Here is a 10903-nt window from a genome sequence, read left to right as displayed (position 1 = left end):
ATCACAAGCTTGTATATGGGATTTATATGACCTCGAAGAAGGTTGCTCATTATTTCTCTGATCATTCCATTACAGCCATCAGCGACGCCCCATTATCAGAGTTCTGCACAACAGAGATGCAACTGGTCGAGTGGCAAAATGGGCGATTGAACTCCTTCCCCTTGATATCAAATTTGAGGCAAAGAAAGCCATCAAGTCCCAAGCAGTAGCTGATTTCATCGCCGAGTGGATTGAACAGCAACTACCAACTCAGGTTCACTCAGAGCACTGGACCATGTTCTTTGATGGTTCTAAGATGCTGAATGGTTCCGATGCTGGGGTAGTGTTGGTTTCCCCCCGAGGAGATAAGCTCAGATATGTGCTCCAGATCCACTTTGATTCCTCCAATAACGAAGCAGAATACGAAGCACTTTTGTATGGGTTGCGTATGGCCATTTCATTCGGCGTCCGTCGCCTCATGGTCTATGGCGACTCAGATTTGGTGGTTAATCAGGTGATGAAGGAGTGGGACGTCAGAAGTCCAGCCATGACTGGTTACTGCAATGCAGTGAGAAAGCTAGAGAAGAAATTTGAGGGGTTAGAGCTCCATCATATACCTCGAGTGAAAAATCAAGCGGCTGATGATTTGGCAAAGATAGGTTCCAAAAGAGAAGCCATTCCCAGTAATGTGTTTTTGGAACACATCCATACACCATCAGTTCAAGACGATCCCTTCACCGAAGAAGCTCCACAGCCAAAAAGTGTCATAGATCCAACTTAAGTTGAAGTTCCAGCCGTGGTCGACCTGATCATGGAAGTTTTGCTCATCACTCCCGATTGGACAGAGCCCTACATCGCGTATATCCTAAGGAAAGAGCTCCCAGAGGATGAAGAAGAGGCTCGACAGATCGTCCGTCGATCCAAAGCCTTTACCATAATAAAGGGACCGTTGTACAGAGAAAGTGCGACTAGAGTCGGTCAGAAATGTATAACACCAGAAGAAGGTCGGATAATCCTTGACGATATCCACTCGGGGACCTGTGGTCATCATGCATCCTCTCGGACCATTGTGGGTAAAGCATACCGAGCGGGATTTTATTGGCCAAGAGCAAATGAAATGGCAAAGGAAATAGTCGACAAGTGTGAAGGGTGTCAGTTTTATTCCAATCTATTGCACAAACCCGCCTCAGCCTTGAAGACCATTACACTCGTCTGGCCCTTCGCTGTTTGGGGGTTAGATATGGTTGGACCACTGAGAACTGGCAGGAGCGGCTTCACTCACTTGCTAGTAGCAGTCGACAAGTTTACCAAATGGATTGAAGCTAAGCCTATCAAGAATCTGGATGTTGGCACTGCTATCAGCTTCATCAGAGAGTTGGTATTCAGATATGGAGTTCCGCACAGCATCATCACTGATAATGGGTCAAACTTCGATTCCGACGAATTCAGAGCCTTTTGCGCCTCTCAAGGCACGCGAGTCGACTATGCTTCAGTCGCTCACCCCCAGTCGAATGGACAAGCAGAATGAGCAAATGGTCTAATCCTCAAAGGACTGAAACCCCGACTGATGCGCGATCTCAAACACGCAGCAGGCGCATGGGTCGAGGAACTTCCATCAGTTCTTTGGGGATTAAGGACCACTCCTAATCGGTCGACTGGGAGAACTCAATTCTTCCTAGTCTATGGAGCTGAAGCAGTCCTGCCGAGTGACCTGCTTCACAATGCACCCCGAGTCGAGATCTACACTGAAGATGAAGCAGAGCAATCCCGACAGGACGCAGTAGACCTTCTAGAAGAAGAAAGAGAGATGGCCATGATCCGATCGACTATCTATCAGCAGGACTTGCATCGATTCCATGCTAGAAATGTGAAGAGTCGAGCCTTCCAAGAAGGAGATTTGGTTCTCCGAGTGGATCAGCAGAAGCCACACAAGCTTGCTCCTACTTGGGAACGTCCCTTCATCTTCACCAAAGTCCTCCACAATGGAGTGTACCGTCTTTACAACGTCGATCGCCAGATTGACGAGCCACGAGCTTGGAACGCGGAGCTGCTCCGCCCCTTTTATACTTAAGTACTCACTCGGATGAGATGTAATAAAAAGTACCTCTGTAGTTTGTTTATCAAAGACAAGAATGTTATAATTTTCCCAGTGATTGTTATTACTTTTTGTTTACATGAGAAACCCCCCAGTGGGTGGCTTAGCTGTGAATCCATTTCGCCTAAGTTTGTAAAAAAATTCCTACCGAGTGGTGAGCCAGCCTCCCACTCGGGGGCTTAGCTGCGAATCTGTTTCGCCTAAGTACATGAAAATCCTACCCGGTGGTGAGCCAGCCTCCCACTCGGAGGCTTAGCTGCAGTCCAAGTACTCGCCTAAGTGTTTAAAATCCTACCGAGTGGTGAGCCAGCCTCCCACTCGGAGGCTTAGCTGCAGTCCAGTACTCACCTAAGTATTTAATACAATGTGCGCTTTGCAAGGATGACGAGGTGCAGGTCGACTGCTACCTTCTCCTTCCGAGCTACGCCACAAATACAACATGCGCTTTGCAAGGATGACGAGGTGCAGGTCGACTGATACCTTCTCCTTCCGAGCTACGCCACAAACACAACATGCACTCTGCAAGGATGACGAGGTGCAGGTCGACTGCTGCCTTCTCCTTATGAGCTACGCCACAAAATATCCTACCGAGTGGAGAGCAAACCTCCCACTCGGGAGGCTTAGCTGCAGTCTAGTACTCGCCTAAGTATCTGAAAATCCTACCGAGTGGAGAGCAAACCTCCCACTCGAAGGCTTAGCTGCAATCCAGTACTCGCCTAAGTACCTGAAAATCCTACCGAGTGGAGAGCAAACCTCCCACTCGGGGGCTTAGCTGCAGCCCAGTGCTCGCCTAAGTATCTGAAAATCCTACCGAGTGGAGAGCAAACCTCCCACTCGGGGGCTTAGCTGCAGTCCAGTACTCGCCTAAGTATCTGCAAATCCTACCGAGTGGAGAGCAAACCTCCCACTCGGAGGCTTAGCTGCAGTCCAGTGCTCGCCTAAGTATTTGAAAATCCTACCGAGTGGAGAGCAATCCTCCCACTCGGGGGCTTAGCTGCAGTCCAGTGCTCGCTTAAGTATTTGAAAATCCTACCGAGTGGAGAGCAATCCTCCCACTCGGGGGCTTAGCTGCAGCTCAGTGCTCGCCTAAGTACTTAATCTATTCCACTCTGCAAGGATGACGAGGTGCAGGTCGCCTTCTCCCTCTGAGCTACGCCACAAATACAATGTGCACTCCATCCTAATCCGCAGGGACGCAGGTCGACTGCCATCTGTGCTCCATCCCTACCCGCAAAAGTGGTGAAGTACAGGTCGACTGGATTTTCCACCTCAGAGCTGCATCTCAAGCGTTGAAGTGTATTCCGAGTGAAATACAAAGTTCGCTCGAAGGCAAGTGCAAGCATATTTAATGATAAGCCAAGTCCAGATAACGTCCTACGGATTCGGAAGTGCTCAGGCGTCAAGCCTGTAAAATTTTATCGGTTACAAAACCACTCGGCATTCCGAGGCAAATTTAAGACAAAGCATAGAAGTTTTTTACTCCTCAGGTGAAGGACTGGAGGGTGCGACGAACTGGTCCAGGTCAATTCCGTCAGCAATACGAGTGGCAACAGCAATGAAGGTCTCCATGAAAGATTGGAAGTCATGCTTCTTGGTATTGGCCACCCTGATGGACGCCAGCTTGTCCTCTCACGCATCCTTGCAGTGGACACGTACCAGGGACAGAGCAACATCAGCACCACACCTGGCGGAAGACTTCTTCCATTCCTGCACTTGACCTGGAACGTCATTCAGTCGAGTCATTAAAGACTCAAGGTCATTTTGAAGTGTCTCTCTTGGCCAGAGTGTCGTGTCGATCCGCGACACCGCAACCTTCAGTCGAGCGAGGTAGTCCACCACACCAGCAACGCGAGACTCCAGTCGGAACACATTCATAGCAGCCTCATCCTTCACAGGAGAGTTAATGGGGTCCAAGTTTGTCTCCAGTCGACTGGTCTCCTCCTCGAAGTTTTGACAGAATTCTGTAAGCACAGTTTGAAGTTAAGCCAACAGTTCTACGATGAGTTGATGATAACGCGTCAGTCGAATAAAAAGATTGCCTTCAAGCATGAGGAATAACTTCTTGGCGAGCCCTTCCAGATAAGCCTCCAGATCGTTCTTCTTCCCCATCAGTTTGCTAGCCTTGTCACTCAGAGCTATCTTGTCATTCTTCAGACGACTGACCTCCTTGTTGGCCGCGTCGAGAGCAGCTTTCAGATTGGTATTCTCCTCTTCAAGTTTACCGACTGAAGCCAGCTTTTCTTCAGTGAGCTTTGTCTTGTCCGAAGCAGCTTTCTGTGCCTCGGCGAGGTCAAGGTCCTTCTTCTTCAGAGCCTCCTTCAGTTTATCTACAAAGTGACAATGAGATCAGAATCAGAAATGGACAAAAAAATAAAGGCAGTCGTCATGATTCTCACCAAACATACCTTTTGCTTCCTCCTTCACCTTCGTGATGTTCTCATGGACAAGCTTCAAGTCAAGTTCGAGCTGGATATGTTTGTTCTCCAATTCAGTATAGCGAGCCACAAGCTTGCGAGATTTCTGCGAAAGGTCAGTCGACAGACATCAAAGATAGGTCACTTCCGAGTGACTAAGAGAAAAAATCGTAGCATTTCTAAGACTACAGCCGAATCAAAATATTCAACAGTAGTCTCGGGGACTACACCCAGTGGGTGCACTCGGCGTGCCCCCACTAGTTCTTCCGACTCGGTTCGATCAGTCGACCGAAAGAGACAAAAAGGTTATGATCCTAAACCATAGCTAACTACCAGCAGTCAGCCACAGTATCATCACGATCAAAAAAAGAAAAAAAGAGAGATGTTCTTCAGACCTTAGTCGACTGCCAGCAGTTGACCATGGTCTCGGAGACTACAAGATTCCATTCGACCAGACCGAGTGGAGAAGTTAGAGTGAACAAATTCAAAGTATAAAGACTACAGTCGACTGCCAGCAGTCCACCATAGTCTCGGGGACTACACCCAGTGGGTGCACTCGGCGTGCCCCCACCAATCCAAAAAATCAATCGACACACCCAGTGGGTGTACAGATACAAAGATCTTCAGAAAGAAGAGTTGTCAGATACCATATCCTAACAGAACAAGCGGCAACCAACTGACCTGGATGTTGCTCTGAAGAGCTGAGCTTGCATCGTAAGCCGCTTGGCTGGCGTCCCGGATTGCCTTCACCTGCTCCATCATAACCCCCGCCTGGCGTATAGCCTCCTTAGCAGCACCCGCTTGGTCCTCTGGGACGTGGTGTGTGGCGAAAAGGGACGGCGGATCGGCAGCCGACGATGAAGGTCGAGCACTCATCAGCGGCATAGCAAAGGACACACAAGTCCGAGTGACGTTGCCTCCCTCCTGAACCAGCGTCTCAGGTGCTGATGCAACTTGAGCAGTCTTGCCAGCAGGCGCCTTTTTATTCCTCCTCTGCCTCAGCGGCGCCTCATCGTCATCATCAGGGAGATCAATGACATGAGGTGTGGCTACAGGAAAGATTCAAAGTTAAAAATGACGATCCAATCGACCAAAAGCAAAACTACAGAGATCATACCAAGGTTGGAGGTGGCAGCATCTTCCATTTCTTAATCCTTGTTCCTGGCTGAGGTCTCGGAGGTAGCAGCACTGCAGATTTCAGAAATCGGTCGGTTAGCCAACGAGTCGACCAAGAGTTTATCCATGCCAAACAAGAAAACACAAGTTCTGCTATTACCCGGAAATGGTGGGAATCACCATCCTCATCTTGGGCAGGGCCTTCGTCGGCTTTGATGATGTAGCTCGGGGTTGCTTCGGCACTTTTTCAGTCGGTGCTGGAGAGGTCGTCCGAGGGCGTTTCATCGACTGCCCAATAGGCACAGTCGCTTTGCCACGCTCGACTGCGGGGTCATGGGCGAGCTTGGATCGCCTTTCAGTGCAAGGAGGGTCGACTTCCTCCTCCTCTTCCTCCTCCTCCTCTTCACCAGAGCCGTCGTCATCTTCATCTCCCTCTCCATCAGATTGCCACTCCTCCTGACTTTCACCTCCGCTCGCCTCCTCTTCCTCGACCTGTTCTTGCGCCCCATTGGGCATCGAGTACATCTCAGTCGTGACCTAGAAGACAACAAACAAGACAAAGGCCAGTCGACTGATTTTAAGCAAAACAGAGTGAAGAAAACAGGATCATAGTCGGAGATGCAGAATTGGACCTTGTCTACTTCGTATGATTGGTCGAGTGGAGGGATCCTCCTGGCTCCTCGGGGGTTGTCCTTGTTCCCTATGATAGCAGTCATCCACCTCTCCAATGTGGCATCCTCGACCTCCTCCGGGTGGATCAGAGTGGTGTCTTCAGTACCAGAATACATCCACATCGGATGGTCTCGATATTGAAGCGGCTGGATGCGTCGTCGAAGGAAGACCTCCAAGAGATCCATGCCGGTCACCCCGTCACGGATAAGCTGGACTACACGCTCGACCAGCACCTTAACCTGCGCCTTCTCCTCCGAGACCACCTTCAAAGAGGACGGCTTCCTCACTCGGTCCATGGAAAAAGGAGGGAGTCCAGTCGACTGCCCTGGCGTTGGCTGGTCTTGGCAGTAGAACCAGGTCGACTGCCACCCACGGACCGACTCGGGAAGGACCATGGCTGGAAAGGCACTTTTTTCCCTCATTTGAACCCCAAGGCCCCCACACATCTGAATCACTTGGGTTTTCTCGTCACTCGGGTTGGCCTTTTTCACCGTCTGGGAGCGACAGGTGAAAATGTGTTTAAAAAGGCCCAATGAGGCCGACAACCTAAGAAATTCTCACACAAGGAGACGAAAGCAGCGAGATACACGATGGAGTTGGGTGTGAAGTGGTGGAGTTGTGCCCCAAAGAAGTTCAGAAATCCCCAAAAGAAAGGGTGAGGAGGCAAAGAAAACCCGCGGTCAACGTGGGTGGCCAAGAGTACATACTCACCCTCCTGAGGCTGCGGCTCCGACTCCTTCCCCGGGAGCCATGCTGATCCATGAGGGATCAGCCCCTCATTGGCCAGGTCGTCAAGATCCTTCTGACGGATCGTCGAGCGGATCTAGTTGCCCTGGATCTAGCCCTGTGGCAGGCCGGCCCTTGACGAGGATCCGCCCCGACTGGTCGCCCTTCCCTTCGCCTTCGTCGTCGCCTTCTTCGCCCACTCCAAAGCCGCCGTCTTCTCCTTCACCATCGTCGCTGGCGAAGCGCGCACGGAGCAGCAGTGCTGGGATGGAGGCGAACGCGGCAGATGAGTCTGAGGAAGAGGGAGAGGGAAACGAGGGCGCACTGTTCAAAAAACCCCGTCCGGCGCCTTATATGGAGTTACTTCCGAGTGACTGACTTGTAGGCCCGGACAATCCTGTCAAATCCCGCAATAGTCGCGCGCACGATACATGGCGAAAAAGGTGGCGAGAAATCGAGGAGTTCCTGCCTTATCCCATCCGAGTACCGCGGCCTCCTCCGCCTCGTGCGCTTCCCGAAATTCGGATCCTGCTAAATCCACGAACTGCAGAGCAACTTGTCAAACGGGAGATTTCTTCCGCTCTACCGATTCGGAGGTCTCTAAGTACAGAAAATTCACTCGACAGATACAAAGAATGGATCAAGGTGATTGAAAAAGAAGTTGGTGTCGTCACCTAAGTTCATTGATCCCGAACAAGACATACTCATAGCACGAAAAATGGGTCGGAAGAGTTCTCAACTCCTTCCCCACTCAAACCTCGGTCCATTCGGGGGCTAATGATGAAGCCATGTACCTAGGTTAGGGTCATGGACCTGTCCAAGATACCCTCCCCAAGGACATGTCTAGAAGAAACCACTTGTCAGTCGACCTGGAAAGATTCCACTCGACGGACTTGAAGACACTCGACCATGAAGCAAACCACTCGACCGCCAGGAGATCTAAAGTCAGTCTGCATACAAATGGTCGGTCATTAAGTAGCTTTTATGGTCATCATAGCACTTTATGTGGGGAGTTACCAGTAACCCCCGATCTTAATTACTTTAAACCCTGCATAACCGAGGGCTGGAGGGGTCTGGCGAACTCTATATAAGCCACCCCCCTCCTCAGTGTAAAGGGTTCGCACCCCTGTAACTCATACGCACATAATCCAGTCGACTGCCTCCAGGCTCCGAGACGTAGGGCTATTACTTCCTCCGAGAAGGGCCTGAACTCGTAAACATCTTGCGTATACAACTACTCCATAGCTAGGATCTTGCCTCTCCAATCCTACCCCACTATTCTACTGTCAGACTTAGAACCACGACAGCGGCCGCCCTCCAGCAGCCGGCACCGTACCAGCTCTCGGGCCACCGTGAGCACGGCCCTGGAGTTCGCCTGCTCTCATCGGGTGTGCGGCGCTGTGGCCGCGGCGTGGCTTGAGGCTCTTGCTGCGGACCGCACCTACCGCGGTGTGAGGGCAGATGGCGTTTGGCCGCATCGCCCGCGCCCCGCAGTGCCCTGCGAAGCGTGCTGCCTGAGGTGCAAGGTTGAGGTCGCCCTGGGCCGGCGGCACGGCGTGGGCGGGCCACGCCGCCTAGCGGTCGCCGTTGGCAGTCGGGTCGCTTCACATCAGAACGGCGAGGCGATGGAACGTGAGGCGGCGAAAGAAGGATTCCGGCGCACCCCTACCTGGCGCGCCAAATGTCGGATTTAGGGTTCCGGCAGACCCTTGAGGTTCGAACTCTGGGGTGCGCGTGAAGATCTTCCCCAACCAACTCACGTCTCGAGGCCTCGCAAGGAATCTAGGCTAGAAAGAAGAACACACAAGGGACACGAGGTTTATACTGGTTCAGGCCACCATTGTGGTGTAATACCCTACTTAAGTGTGTGGTGTGGTGGATTGCCTCAGCGGCTGATGATGAACAATACAAAGGGAGAGCAGCCTCATGAGGGGCTGTTCTTGAGTTGGTGCGACGAACTGCTTGGGTGAGTTCAGTCGCCTCTCTCTCTCTAGTCTATGCGCAATCTGGATCCCGGTCTACTTCTACTGTGGTGGCTAGTCCTATTTATAGAGGGAGGCCCTGAGCCTCTTCCCAAATATTGAGCGGGAAGGGTGCCAACAATTGGCCATTTTGAAGGGGAACATCTAGTACACTTATCCTGGCTAAAGTTGGTCTTCGACTGCCAAAGACTCTGGCGGTGACGCCTTCCTGGGCTCCACGATGACTTCCATCCTGCCGCTCTGCTGGTCTTGGTCTTGTTGCACCGAAATGGTAACCTTTGCCTGATGCCTTGGCCTGTGCTTGCCCCCTTTGCACCAAAGGGGAAACAAGGACACTGCATAGGCCGGCGCCCGCCTGGTCTCGATCGTCATGGCTTGCGTCACGGGCTCCTCGCGAGGTGCCCTGCCTTGATCTCTCCGCCTCCTCGCGAGCCTGCCTGATGAGGCTACTCCTGAGGAAGCTTCCTGTCGTCCACCCCGCGAGGCTTGGCCCCTCGCGAGGGTCTTGAGCTTGAGCTGATGAAGCTGGGCTGCACTGGGCCTTCGCTTGAGCCACGCCGCAGGCCGCAGGCAGGCAAGTCTGGGGACCCCTGTTCCCAGGACGCCGATAGATGGAAGGAGGCGCCCCTTGCACGAGCGCAGATCCTGACACGACTCCTCCTGAGATGCCAACCTCCCGAGGCCTTGAGCTAGGTGATGCCTTCTTCTTCTTGGGAACTGCCTCAGGAGGGTTCTCGCCCTTGCTGTCTAGGTCCTCGATTGATGTTGCTTGGAAGGCGCGCTCGAGGGAGCACACCACATCTTTCTCTTCGCAGGGGACCGTGATGATTCCGCCACTTCCTGGCATCTTGAGGACATTGTAGCCATGGTGGGTCACTGCCATGAACTTGGCCAGGGCTGGATACCCGAGGATGGCATTGTATGGCAGGCGAATGTGGGCGATGTCGAAGTTGATGAGCTCGGTGTGGTAGTTGTTGCGCTGTCCGAAAGTGACAGGGAAGAGGACCTGCCCTATCGGGGTGGTGGAGCCGTCAGTAACTCCTGAGAAGGGCTTGGTAGGCTGAAGTTGATCATATGGCACTTGAAGGTTGTTGAACATCTCTACGGACAGAACATTGAGCCCTGCACCGCCATCGATGAGGGTCCTGGTAACTTGCACATTGCTGATGACTGGGGAACAAAGCATTGGGAGGACGCCAGTGGTAGCCGCACACTTGAGTTGATCTGCTGAGCTGAAAGTGATGGCACACTTGGACCACATGAGAGGACGCGTGGCCTCGAGCTTGGGGAGGACTGCATTCACCTCACGAGCAAACCGCTCGAAGATGCGTTGAGAGGCTGGGGCCTGAGCTTCGCCCAAGATTCAAGCGATAGCACGTGGCTCCTGGAAGCCCCCAGCCCCTCGTCCTGGTGGTGGTTATCATTCCTTCTTGGCGGTGGCGGCAGAGGAGGAAGGCCTGCGTGGCCCTGCGGGCGATCCTCACGAGGCTAATCCCTCAAGGCTCCCTCACGAGGCTGGTCCTGCCAGTGATCCTCGCGAGGTCGGCCACGCCACTCCTTGCGAGGGCCTCGGTTGTCCCATCGTCCTCCGCCTCTTCCTCCTCCTCGGCAGTAGCCCCGGTCATTGCGCTCGGGGCGTCGACCGATGCACCCTTCTTAAACGGCCCTGAGCTCCTGGCATTCGTTGGTGTTGTGCGTGTAGAGGTTGTGGTAGGCGCAGAATCAGCTACCCTTGGACAACTTCGGCTGGTCCCTGCCGTGCTTCGTGTCTGGCTCTGCTGCAAGCACGGCTTCTCCTTTGCGCTTCACGTCCTTGGCCTTGGCTTTCTTCTCTTCTGGGTCAGCAGCTGGAAGCTCGAGGAGGGAGAGGCATCCCTCCTTAGCTCTTGCACACTTGGTCACCAGGTTGAACAGCTCTA

Source organism: Triticum dicoccoides, chromosome 2B (assembly GCF_002162155.2).
Source record: "Triticum dicoccoides isolate Atlit2015 ecotype Zavitan chromosome 2B, WEW_v2.0, whole genome shotgun sequence".
NCBI lineage: Eukaryota > Viridiplantae > Streptophyta > Magnoliopsida > Poales > Poaceae > Triticum > Triticum dicoccoides.
Note: the sequence above shows the minus strand (reverse complement) of the source record.